Consider the following 13757-nt stretch of genomic DNA (forward strand, 5'->3'; position numbering starts at 1 on the left):
GATGTCCTTAGGTTAGTTAGGTTTAAGAAGTTCTAAGTTCTAGGGGACTAATGACCTCAGAAATTAAGTCCCATAGTGCTTAGGGCCATGTGAACCATTTGAACAATTTTTTTCTGCTTTAAAATTTCTACAGTTTTTCAAGATCCCCAAATGTTGTTAATTTATACGTTTCTGCTGTGTACAATGTTTAGGGCTTTTCCTCATTTTCATAGTGACTGTTTGGCGTTACAGGACAAAGACTTTATGCTACACGTTTCTTTGTTACGTGGAATACGCAGTCCATTTCATGAACTCCATTTTCTGTTCCTATCTTGATGTTTTGTATTGCTCGTTGTATATTCTCCTGTGTATTAAATACAATCAGTTTTATGTTTCATTATGAATTTTACGATTTTGTGAGCCATTTCCGACACTATCCATAAACTGTGTTTTTTTTTCTAAGTTTTATGTTTGGTCATGTTTTGGCTTGTTGTTTTTGTAGTTCTGTGATTTTTTTTCCTTGGCTCTATCCACTGAACCAGTCGTCTGTGGAAGCTAGGCAGTCCTTGCTGTTTTATTTGGATTTCTTCCTAACTGATTCTTGATATTTATGGATATCCTCCATTTATCCGCTATCGTCTCAGAGGTGCGGTTGAAAAGCAGAGGTGTCTTACAGCTGACTTAGTTTTAACAGATTCTGACTGTTGGCTCACACATTCTACTTTCGCTAGGATTTTGACAGGTGCCTCATAAATTTACTTTCCTTTGATTATTGTTGTTTTCTTGTCCATTCTGAAATCCTTTATGATGTTAATTATTCCATTTCTGTCTTGAGGTATTCTCATACACACCACCAATTTTACAGTCCATAGATCCAGAAACAAAGAAGACTGCATGTAGCAACAATGAGAAATGCAGTATACTTGGCAGACACTTCAAAGAACTACACTGCGATGCACAAAAGAAAAATCTAATTTTGGTGGCATACACCAACTACAATCAGTATAAAGCCCATTGTTTATGGAAGCATTCAGAGAAATCATGAAAGAATTTAAAGCTGACAAAGCAGAAGCAGATGGTGTGTGTGTTTCTTTAAATTATAATTTAATGTTTAATAAAAGATCCTTTGTTATGTTGCCTAAAATATACTTTAGTTAATCTTGTACATGGTTTACTCTTACCTTTTTGAGACCTTTTGACGCAAATTTCCTGTCACCTATGAACATTTTGTTTTTCTTGCCATTTTCATTTGCGTTGCAATCGTTCGAAACTCGTTGTCTCTTTATATCTGCTTTGAATGTTATTTGGGCATACGCACTTCGTTTTGTGCACTGTGAAATTGTAGAACCAGAAAGATAGTGGGCCACATAATGATTTAGTGTCACAGTTTGCGATGGCAGTACGGCTATCGCCCAAATTGTCAGATGCTACTGGATAACGATGTTTATGCAATCAGAGGTATGCCCAAGTCGATGATGGTTGAGAGAACGGTTTCGGGGCAGAAGTGCACTGCTATTATATTGACGCGATGGGCCGGTGTTGAATGTAGTATTTCGAGGCGACTTTTCATCTGACACGTGTTCAATCATCTGCTTCATTGTAGTTTGCCAGGAGGAATACCGTGCCATTCAGCAAATTACCCTTCCACTTCTCTTGACATTGCCTTGGTTGGATTAGAAACCGATATAAAGGCAGTTAGACACCGCGACAAACTTTGACGGAGGAAGGAAGGGCCGAAACTCAATTTCGCGTAGGTATGGTTTCAGGTGAAAGACGAAACAGCCCATGTCGTTACTGAAAGATAAGTCTTGGTGTTCGCCTTCAGTGAGATATGAGGGAACCACAGATAATATGCATTAAGGTGGCCCGGCGCTTATTAAGTTGTCCTAATACAATTTGGGTCTATTATCTTACAGATTTCATTAATTTACTCGGTGAAAATCGACGTTGATTTGTGGAGACGTACAAATAGCTCCACTCAGTGGATGTATGTTTCCTTTTGTTCTTGGTAGGTTCGTCTGATTACATAGGAATACACCATCATGCTAAATTTTTCTATAAAAGTCTGACAGATCTGTTCATAGGATAGTGTACCAGACAGCTGAGAAACAATGGTTTCGATGGAAACAAGTTTACTGCTACCTTTGGTGTGCGTACTGTAAGACCTTCGGTACACACACCATCAGATTATCTGACTTGTCTCTCTAACGATGTAGGCGAGTGTCAGAAATATGTCTCGTGGTCTTATCGTGTCGTGTTTATCTTCTGCCGTTAGGTCAGAGGATAGAAATGCCTCTTGCACACTTAGGGTAGCAGATTGACGATGACCAACTTTAAACTGAACTTGATTAATTTTCACACACATTTGTAAGTAGGCTGTTTATGTTTTCTCTATGTAAGTAGGCTGTTTATGTTTTCTTATTGGCAACGTTACGTAGCGCTCAATATGAAAATCACTGGCTGTGCTGTGTGCAGTCTGTGGCTAGTTTGCATTGTTGTCTGCCATTGTAGTGTTGGGCAGCGGCAGCTGGCTGTGAACAGCGCGTAGCGTTGCGCAGTTGGAGGTGAGCCGCCAGCAGTGGTGGATGTGGGGAGAGAGATGGCGGATGTTTGCAATTTGTCATGAACTGATATATATATTATGACTTGTGATGATATTAAGGTAAATACATTGTTTGTTCTCTATTAATATCTTTCATTGGCTAACTATCCCTATCAGTAGTTAGTGCCTTCAGTAGTTTGAATCTTTTATTTAGCTGGCAGTAGTGGCGCTTGCTGTATTGCAGTAGCTTGAGCAGCGAAGATTTTTGTGAGGTAAGTGATTTGTGAAAGGTATAGTTTAATGTTAGTCAGGGCCATTCTTTTGTAGAGAATTCTGAAAGTCAGATTGCGTTGCGCTAAAAATATTGTGTGTCAGGTTAAGCGCAGTCCTATATAAATTGTTCAAAGGGGACGTTTCATATGTCGACCCTTAGCCGAGGATACCTCACTGGAATCTTCTGATTTTTTCTTGTAGTTTGTGTAATTAGTGTAGCTATTGTTTATTGCTAGCGCGAAATTGTAGAGAAAATCTCCTTTGTAGTTGCAGTCTTTCATTGTTGTACAGTAAAACAGTTTTGACATGCATGTAGATTTGCACCAAGTATTTCGCAGCTGCAATTAACTAGATATTATTTTCAGTGCTATTTTAATGTGTTCTCTTATTTTTGATCTTCAAATTGTGCTTTTCTTTGTTATCGTGTGAAATACTGTGACAATAATGGCGTGTGAAAAACGTAACACTAGGCTCCAAACTAAACTGAGAAATAATAGTGATGACGAGCGTAGCTTATCAGCGCCGCCGAGTAATGAATTTACTGATGTTCAAAGTAGTAATTTGGTAACTGTGCACAGGAAATGGAGCGGGCGTCAAACAATGGCGTGGACAGTGAAACAATTAGTGAAGAGGGCAGCATTATCGATCGATCGGTCGGCAATAGCTCGCCTCAGGAAGCCGAAATGACACGACACGATCTCGCAAATACTGTAGATTCAGGTTTTGGATCCTCACCGTTTTCTCAAATAAGTCAAGACACATTTTCTGCTTGTCAAAATGTGAATGTTGCCGGTGCAAATGCACTGCCGAACAGCGTAGAGAAACAGATTCCAGACACTAATACATTATTATTGCAATTAATGCAACAAATGGAACAAAATCAGAGACAAACACAGCAACAGTTAGACACAGTGGAACAAAATCAGAGACAAACACAGCAAAAGCTTCAAAAGTTAGACACAGTGGAACAAAATCTTAAAAAGTTAGACTCATTGGAGCAAACTCTTGAACAAACACGTGAAGATTTAACTACTGAGTTACATAACATTGAATCTAAATGTCAAAAAGTCTGTAATGACGTAAAAACTCAAATTTGTGAGCATTTTCAACCTATTTTTTCGCGTCATGAAAATGCATTACAGAATCACGAAGCAGCCATAAAAGAACTGCAAACTATTGTTCATGAAAATCACAACACCTTGCAAGCTAAAATTGACGCAGTTGCATCTACCGATTCGGTTACGCAACTTGCAAAAAGTCAAGAAAACTTAAAAGACACAGTAGATACGATTTCAACACAAATGGACACTCTGAAACTTGGTTCAGAAAAACACACTGAGGAAATAAGTACACTATCGGATAAAGTAGCCGAACTTTCAGATCAGTTCACTAACTTATCTACAAAGGTAGATGATGATCTGAATGACACAACACCTGTAGCCTTCACTGACACAGAAGAGTATGAACAAATTAGGAAATTCAAACAAAATCAGAATCGAAGTAATACACAACACCAAAGAGAAATCCGGGAAGTACAAGATCAGCTGACACAGGTAATACAAGAATTACGTATTTCAGAGAACACTCGCGCTCCAACACGGGAAGAGGGGCTTAGAAACACGGAAAAGCTGCAAAATAATAACACAGGGCATTTCGGAAGTAATGAAAGAAATTGGGAATGTGCACCGAATTTTGAGATGGAACGGCCGACACGACCTAACAATGACCGATATGCGACTCGCCGACATGATGATTTTGACTATAAGCTGTTCATTACTACACGTAAATTCAAAACATTTAAGAATTCTGGCAACGACATTCATCCACAAGCATGGCTCCATCAATTCTCTCATTGTTTTCCTCCCAACTGGTCGTTGGAACACAGATTAGAATTTATGTGTGGCTACTTAGAGAATGAACCAGCTGTAAGAATGCGATCGGTAATTCACGATTGCCACAGTGAAGGAGAGTTTTACCATGCCTTCCTCTCAGCATATTGGTCTCAAGCTACACAAGACCGTGTAAAACATAGCATCATGATGATGAAACACTTTGAACAATCTGAATTTTCCAGTCTTGTGAAATATTTTGAAGACATGTTGCACAAGAATCAGTACCTGTCAAACCCATACAGCCCCTCAGAACTCATCCGCATTTGCTTAATCAAATTACCTGAACATTTACGACATATTATTTTAGCAGGACGTTGCAAAGACGACATTGAAGCTTTTCAGGGACTCCTACAAGAATTAGAAATTGACACAGACAGTCGCGGGATGCGAAAACAGGAAAACAATCACTTCAGGTCACATACGTCACAATTCCGTGATGACAGAAACAATAACTGGACACGAAAAGGCTATTCTCACAACACATATCGTGACCAAAACAGACACCACCCGTATGACAAGCGTTGGCAGAGTAGTAATAATTACAGGGAAAGATCACCTCTCCGTGGTAATGACTATCACAGAGACAATAAGAGAAACAGACAATATGGGAACCAGAATAATTATTATCAAGGGAGGCAGAATAAATTCAGGCGCAACAGTTCGACGCACAGTTACGATTCAGGGAGAAATTCTCCACCACGTGACCGACACGAAAGAAACTGTGTAAACTACCGACATGACGACAGACGATGTGATCGTAACGACAGACCTGAACTGCATCAGAACTGGCGGGATTTAAACAGAGCTGGGCCCTCTCGAGGAGGTGAATTTGTAGAAGTTAGGTCTCCAAATCCCAATAACGACGCGCGCCAACAAAGAGACAGACAATGACTCGCACAGCAGGCAGCCGCGTGCGCCAGGTGGCTCAGAGAAAAATAACATAGACGCTAACCTTGAGAAAAACTCCAGTATTCTTTACCGACGTATACCGCCTGACAATTACATTCAAGTTCAAACTCTGAATACTATGAAGAGTAAAGGTTTACACCACATTTCACATGTAAAACCGTTTATTGAAAGATAATCTGCTTTTTAACTTAGTCTTTGTCATAAAACTTTTCACTTTACATTACTAGTATGCTTTGAAAGACTTAAGAAACTGTTAACATGCAACAGTGTTTGAAGTTAAATATCCAGTCTAGAACCAAGAGAACTTATTTCAATAGAAATTACGAATGCATTGTTATAGTGAACAGACTACACAGCGTTGCATTTGTACATTCTTGCTTGTTAGTTGCACGATTACGTAACGACTATCAGGGTTACATACTTAGGACACATACTGGTACTGCTAATGAGATTTTAATGCAACTTTTGGTTTACTTGAAAATACATTCTGGGTTGAAAGTACTTTCTGTGAGATACCAGAGGACACAGTGGTTAGTTTATGTGACAGCTACACGATGTTATCACGACGCTACTAATGAGTGACAACGTACAATGTTGCTTTTGCAGTGTATCTGTTTTATATCTGCACAGCTTTCTGAATTCTTCTAGGAAGAAAAACATGTTTTAGTAGTAACTTTTGTGGTATAGCAACAATGAGACAGCCTTTTTCGTGGCATAAAAATACGTTACTGTACAGTACTTTCTTCATTACAACAATAAGCGTAATAACTAAGTTATCTATACGCAAAGCATTTCACTTTTGTGTATCATGAGGTAAGTACATTGACTTCTGCAGAACTTAGCTTTCGAAGGACAATAACTACGACACTTCCCAGAGATTATCTTACAGCAAGACGCATATTTAGCGCTACAGGACACGCATTTCAGTGATTAATTTTGTACTTAAAACATTTATTTTTAAAGATTTTTTAATTACAAAGAAAGTTTTCCGTGATACATTTCATTCCATTGCTGTAATTTGTAACACCTGAGGGCATAATTACATTAATCCTCAGGGGGGTACACGCTTACTTTGTGTACCATGTGTTTGGCAAGCACAAGGAGCCCTAGCTAATATGGTATTTGCTTATACAATTTAACACATCGGTACCATATTTCTCTAACACATAAATTACACAGCTATCTGATCATTTAACAGAGAAACAAACATGTTTTTTACTACATCAGTGACAGATGTTTACGCAATTACACCGTTGGATAACTTCACACTTAAGAAATTGTATTTTGTCTGTACTTTGTAAACTGTTCATATTTTTTCGGAATCATTGTGATACTATGAGAGCTTTGAATGATGTATTTGGTATGAGATCATGATTTTTAAAGTACGTTTGAGGCAGCTGACACTTTTGACATGAGCAGAGAATTATTTTAGGCTTAGAAATTATTGGAGGAAGTTACGACGATTTTGAGATTTGACTGAAGTGTTATGATGTTATTATTACGACGACGATGTGTATTATGTTGTTGAGGAATGTTTATTATGCTACGTATTTCTCACGATGAAATATTGAAGAAGTGTCGACGAATATGTATATGTATAATGAGGTAAGGAGTAATGAATAGTGGGTAGGGACTCTTGACTTGTGAAAAAGGATGTTGGAAACCAAGAATCGTACTTTAAGAGTTATGACATGTGTGAATCATGTGTGAATGTATCACAATGCCACTGAACATTTTTTGGACACTGTTATATGCATAGGATTTTGTTTCTACAGATTTGCAACGCTAATTCTTGACCTGTGAAGTATTTTTATGTGAGACTGTCACTTTAGCGAAAATTGCTGTCGTAAATATTTCCGTACGAAAGTTAAGTGACCACCTGCACGTAATGCGTCGCGGGCACCCAGCTGTGTCAGACGCCTGGAGAAAAAGTCATTAGCGCGTGCCTTTCAGAGCACAGGAAAAAAAAAAAAGAAAGGGAAGGCCATTATCCTGGCCATTGTCATTCCTTTAGAGAAAGCATCGCAAAAAACGACACGGTCGAACTTGAAAACATATGATTACACTAGCTCTTAATTTACGATATTTACTGAAATGCCTAATAAAATGACAAGAAATATTTTTACATCTGCACACCTGATTATGACAAGCGTCTTTCTATGAGAGTTGAGAGAATTTCTACTAACTTACGAAATGCCACATGACTATTGAATGATATTTTTATGCTTTGCTTTTCATAGTTGCTTATTTCATTTGACATCTGTTTTCCAGCTGTGTTGCAGCATTGCTTTTATAAAATAAAATGCAATTGCTAATGTGAACACTTTCTGTCAACAGATCTATTAAATAATTATTTTATGATCCACATTCTTTAAAAAAGGAGCACTTGGAAAGGAAAGAACAATAAGAAGGAACTAGTAACTGCATTCATAATTTTCTTTTCAAGTAACTGGTAACTTTTTGGTAGAATAACTTCTTGTGGTGCACCACTTTAATTACTTAGACATTAAGATGTGATTATACATTTCCCTTATCTGCATTGTTGTTTTTACTGTAATATTTTTTCTGCTTGAGCTATGTCATGTTTAGATATAAGTTATTGCATTTGCTGTTGCTGTTAGCCAGGCATAGTGCTACTAAATTTCACATTACATTACTCTGTTAAGCCAGTTTTACAACTGATTTTTTTTTGTTGCTGCTCATTGGCTCATATTAGTTGTAATTTTGCATTTTATCTGTTAATTTAGATTTACTGCAGCTTGCTTTGCAATTTTCCAATTTTTTGGTCATTGCTGTTTGTGTTACTTATTTTGTGCTGCTGCATTGCCTCGTCCCTTAGTTTAGCATCTGAGCTCAGTAGATTTAAGTTAGCTTAAGAGGGGGTAGCCTCTAAGAGAATGAGTTGCGATGAATTGGAAGAAATGCATTGAGAAAACAGGTTTAGGTAGGATTTTCTTGGAAATAAATGATGAGGTAAGATAATGGAAAATAAAAATGAGGTAAGAAATGTGTGAACATACAAACACAGAAAGCATGCTTAGATAGAATTTTTTGGGTGGAAACAAAGGATGAAATAAGAGGAAAGATATATGAAGTTTTGGGTTGGACTGCAGTACCACATGTTACACTGAAAACGAACCCTGTCCTTTCCTATTGGTGTTATCCCACTATGTGTTTGTGTACCCTTGTGTATTTGTTTTCTTCCTGTCTCTGTGTAGTTTCATAGAATTTTTTTTCTTTTAATATTAAGCTACATTCACTATGAGGAGGAATACTGTTGTCCTCAAATATAAGTTGCATTAATAATATGTTATTTTCTTTGTAAAGTTGTTTACAATTCTGTTCTGTTTCAATGTTCATGTGTGAAATTAATGTTTCGAAAACTATTCTCATTATTTTATGTATGTACTTATGTCACTATTTTTGTAACACTCATGTATATGTTTATTTCTATTCTTTTGTAAAGCCTGTACTACAAATGTTATCTGTATTATTATGTTTTTAATGATGTATTTTGTACCTTTGTAATTGTATTCTTATGTTATAAAATTGTAATTGTCACCAGTTCATGATATTATTAACTTGTTAGTTACATTTCACTGCACACGTTTCTGTTGGTCATAGTATATGGACAATATGTGAGAAGTAGGGACTGATAGTGTTTGCACGTGTGTTGGTAATTCAGCAAGGGACTGGATAACAGCATTGCTGGTTCTAAGGACAATTAAAAGAAAAACTTTCTGCGCGTGCACAAGTGGTGGTTTATGGACTTGCTATATTCTCTGCAAGAATCTTCGATGGTGATTGTGCACCTGCACAGTCGCAACGGATGGCTGCTGGCCGTCTATACCAGGACTACAGTGGGTCTGCACCTCTGGTGGCCCACCAATACCATTATCTCTACAAGGACTACAGTGGGTCTGCATCTATGATGACCTACCAATACCATTATTTCTACAAGGACTGCAGTGGGTCTGCACCTCTGGTGGCCCACCAATACCACAATCTCTACCAGGACTCCAGTGGGTCTGCTCTGTGATGACCAACCTACCAATATTCTTCAAAACTTCGAATGACTCTGCTGTGGGTTTGCTCCATTGTGGCCCATTACCTGTCAGCATGTCAAGAGTCAGCACTGTCTTTCCATTGGAAGGACAACACTACTTCTTCAAGACTGCATGGAAATCCACTACTTCTGTGTGCATTGTCTTTTACTGCTCAGACTTTGAGAAAAGAAACGGCAGTTTCACTGTGATGAACAATGTGGACTGTCTTTATGGACTGTGAGAAATTTTTAGCTTTTGACCAACAATGTATCAATAAGTGTGCGCATTTTATATCTTTGTTACAGTAATTGTGAAAAATTTTTGTCAAATCTGTATTGGCCACTGCCCAATCCTATTTGTAAAAATTTTTGTGGGGAGCATGGGGGCTATGTAAGTAGGCTGTTTATGTTTTCTCTATGTAAGTAGGCTGTTTATGTTTTCTTATTGGCAACGTTACGTAGCGCTCAATATGAAAATCACTGGCTGTGCTGTGTGCAGTCTGTGGCTAGTTTGCATTGTTGTCTGCCATTGTAGTGTTGGGCAGCGGCAGCTGGCTGTGAACAGCGCGTAGCGTTGCGCAGTTGGAGGTGAGCCGCCAGCAGTGGTGGATGTGGGGAGAGAGATGGCGGAGGTTTGCAATTTGTCATGAACTGATATATATATTATGACTTGTGATGATATTAAGGTAAATACATTGTTTGTTCTCTATTAATATCTTTCATTTGCTAACTATCCCTATCAGTAGTTAGTGCCTTCAGTAGTTTGAATCTTTTATTTAGCTGGCAGTAGTGGCGCTTGCTGTATTGCAGTAGCTTGAGCAGCGAAGATTTTTGTGAGGTAAGTGATTTGTGAAAGGTATAGTTTAATGTTAGTCAGGGCCATTCTTTTGTAGAGAATTCTGAAAGTCAGATTGCGTTGCGCTAAAAATATTGTGTGTCAGGTTAAGCACAGTCCTATATAAATTGTTCAAAGGGGACGTTTCACATTTATCCAAATAATAACAAGCATAAACATTACGTAACTTCATTCTGGATGCTATTTACAATTGACAATCTGAGGTTTCTTTGGTCTTGGTATGTTAATCTTATTCTCCCATATCTCTGATACTTGAAGTGTCTATACATTTATATTAATGGCGATGTACAGGAATATGATAATCTTATTTGGCGCAGACTGAAACTTGACTCTAGACTGGTACAGACAAATGCAGACTGGTACAGACTGTTGCAGACAAATGCAGGCTGACTACTCGAAGGCCTGTACACTCGTTATAATACTTCGTGCATTCATGTATCTCTTCGCGAGTGTATTCCACGAGGAGAAAAGGTTCTACGCTAGCAGCAATCTCATTGGCTGCGTTACATATTAATACACAGATCAGCGGAAGCAGAATTTGGTCCAAGGCAGCGCCATCTCGTAGTGCAGAGACGGACAAGTACTGCGCATGCGCTGTTATGCTGAGTGGGGCGCGCTCTAGTGGGAAAGTTGTGTACACGCTGACTAAGTGGAACTATGTACACAACACTACCAGTCATTAATTTTTTTTTATATCCAGCACGATTTTCGAAGGTTTACACCTCCACCATCACGTGGAGTTACATATGCTACTTTGATATTTGTGTGTGTTGTGTTAAGGTTTTGATGTGAAGTGTGGCACTGTGTAGTGCGGAAACAAAAACACTATTCCAGAACATGGTTTTGTGGAGATTTATGACTAAAAATGAAACGTAGTCTACAAATGAAAGTAAAACAAGTGAAACAGAGTAATACCTCCAGAGAAAAGAGCCTTTTACCACTAAAGGTAGTCTGTTTTACTTTTTTTTATTTTCACCTTTAGATACATGGGTAGTATTTAGTCAAAAATCTCCCTATAACCATATTCTCAAACAGTGGTTTGGTTTCTATGCTAGACAGTGCCACAAGTTACCCCAAAATCGTAACGACACCCACATCTGTTATCTAACACATGTAAATCTACCTAACGATGGAGGTTTAACCCTTCAAAAATGGTTCAAATGGCTCTGAGGACTATGGGACTTAACATCTGTGATCATCAGTCCCCTAGAAATTAGAACTACTTAAACCTAACTAACCTAAGGACATCATACACATCCATGCCTGAGGCAGGATTCGAACCTGCGACCGTAGCGGTCACGCGGTTCCAGACTGAAGCGCCTAGAAACGGACAGCCACTTCGGCTGGCTTTAAGCCTTCGAAACGCTTTCTGCATGTAAATAAACAGTGAATGGTAATGGTAACTTGGTATTTCATTCAATGTCAATAACAGTCATGTTAAAGCATGCCCTAAAATGTTCGCATTTAAAGCAATGATTTGTTTGGTATATTACACCCTGTTAGATAATGTAAATCTGTCATGCTGTGGATAAGAACGAAAACAGTCGTGCACGCATACACATGAAATTACCACAAAATCTGTCGCACAGGCACTCTCACATGCACTGAAACTAATGAGGAAAGATAGCTATCAAATGAAACAACAAGTTTACTGTTACCAGTCACCGTTTTATTTTTTCCACGACGCGTTTCGAAGGTTTAAACCTCTATCATCGGGTGGATTTACATTAGTTAGTATTACATATGTGTGTATGTTGTGTTACGGCTTTGGAGGTACTTGTGGCACTGCCTAGTGGACAAACAAGACACTATTTCAAAATATGGCTTACGATTACTTTTGGCAAAAAATTAAAATGATGTCTAATGGTAAACTTTAATAAGTAAACTTTAATAAGTAAATCCACCCGATGATGGAGGTTTAAACCTTCGAAACGCGTCGTGGAAAAAATAAAACGGTGACTGGTAACAGCAGTATGATTTTACTGCTGTAGCCAATATGATCATTGTAATTCAAGCCTGTAACATTTTAACTAATTGTTATTAGCAAGTATGAAGTTTTAGCCATTTTAACATTTCACCTGATTGCATTAACGAGTACGAATGTTTAGTTGTTTTAACCTTTCAAAATTGGATTTATATACCACCTGAAGTACACACACATATATTTGACACCTCAAAACAAACACCTCCAAGTGATTTAAACGATTATTCTGTAATAATGTTGTTACGATGTAGTTTCTTTGCGCTTTGCGATTATGTCTTCTCTTCTGCTATATGAACCTTGCACCCAGCTGATTCCAGACGCCATATTTGTTTACAAATGTGGCAGTATACATGTGAAGTGTTACGACAGAAAAAGGAACCTGTGACCACTGGAGGTACTCTAGTTTACTTATTAAAGTTTACCATTAGATATCATTTTAATTTTTTGTCAAAAGTTATCCAAAATCATGTTCTGAAATAGTGTCTTGTTTCTCCACTAGGCAGTGCCACAAGTTCCTCCAAAGCCGTAACACAACATACACACATAAGTAATACTAACTAATGTAAATCCACCCGATGATGGAGGTTTAAACCTTCGAAACGCGTCGTGGAAAAAATAAAACGGTGACTGGTAACAGTAAACTTTTTGTTTCATTTGATGTCAGTAACAGTCACGGTAAAGCCTAACCTAAAAATGTTCGCATTTAAAGAAAGATAGCTAATAAAGATATTAGAGGAAAAAAACGCAGAGGAGCTAAAAGAACAGCACAGGCAAATGTGACTGGCTGACCACTTACAAAAAACTTTATTTCATCAGAGACGATTCCTAGAAACAGATGTTGCATTACGATCCTGTCTGATGTAGTGTATGTCTTCTGCTTCGGACATCGTAGGCAGCCTGGAGCGGCATCACAATCCTCCGTGTTACGCACACACTGCCGATTGCTGGCTGGCCTGGAATACAAATGGCTGTTAGGCGACTGCGAGCAATAGCAGACAATTAGTATTCCCTGCGGGCGGGCCCGGGGGGCTAGGGAGGGGTGTGGGGAGGGAAGGGCTCGTTTGCGTCGCGAGCGCAAGTACGGCCGCTCCCGGCCCGGCTCCCAGCATCCCTCATTGGCCGCTGCGCCGTCTTTGTTTACAAGCCCCAAGGGATGCGCAAGGTGCCCTCAAGACGCCATGGACGCCAGCCAGCACAATTTCCGAATTAATGGTCAACAGTGTCTACTGATAGCTGCAAATGTGGTATTTCTTGCTTGCACCTTACTAAACAAAATA

The sequence above is a fragment of the Schistocerca piceifrons genome, chromosome 4, assembly GCF_021461385.2.
Source record: "Schistocerca piceifrons isolate TAMUIC-IGC-003096 chromosome 4, iqSchPice1.1, whole genome shotgun sequence".
Lineage (NCBI taxonomy): Eukaryota > Metazoa > Arthropoda > Insecta > Orthoptera > Acrididae > Schistocerca > Schistocerca piceifrons.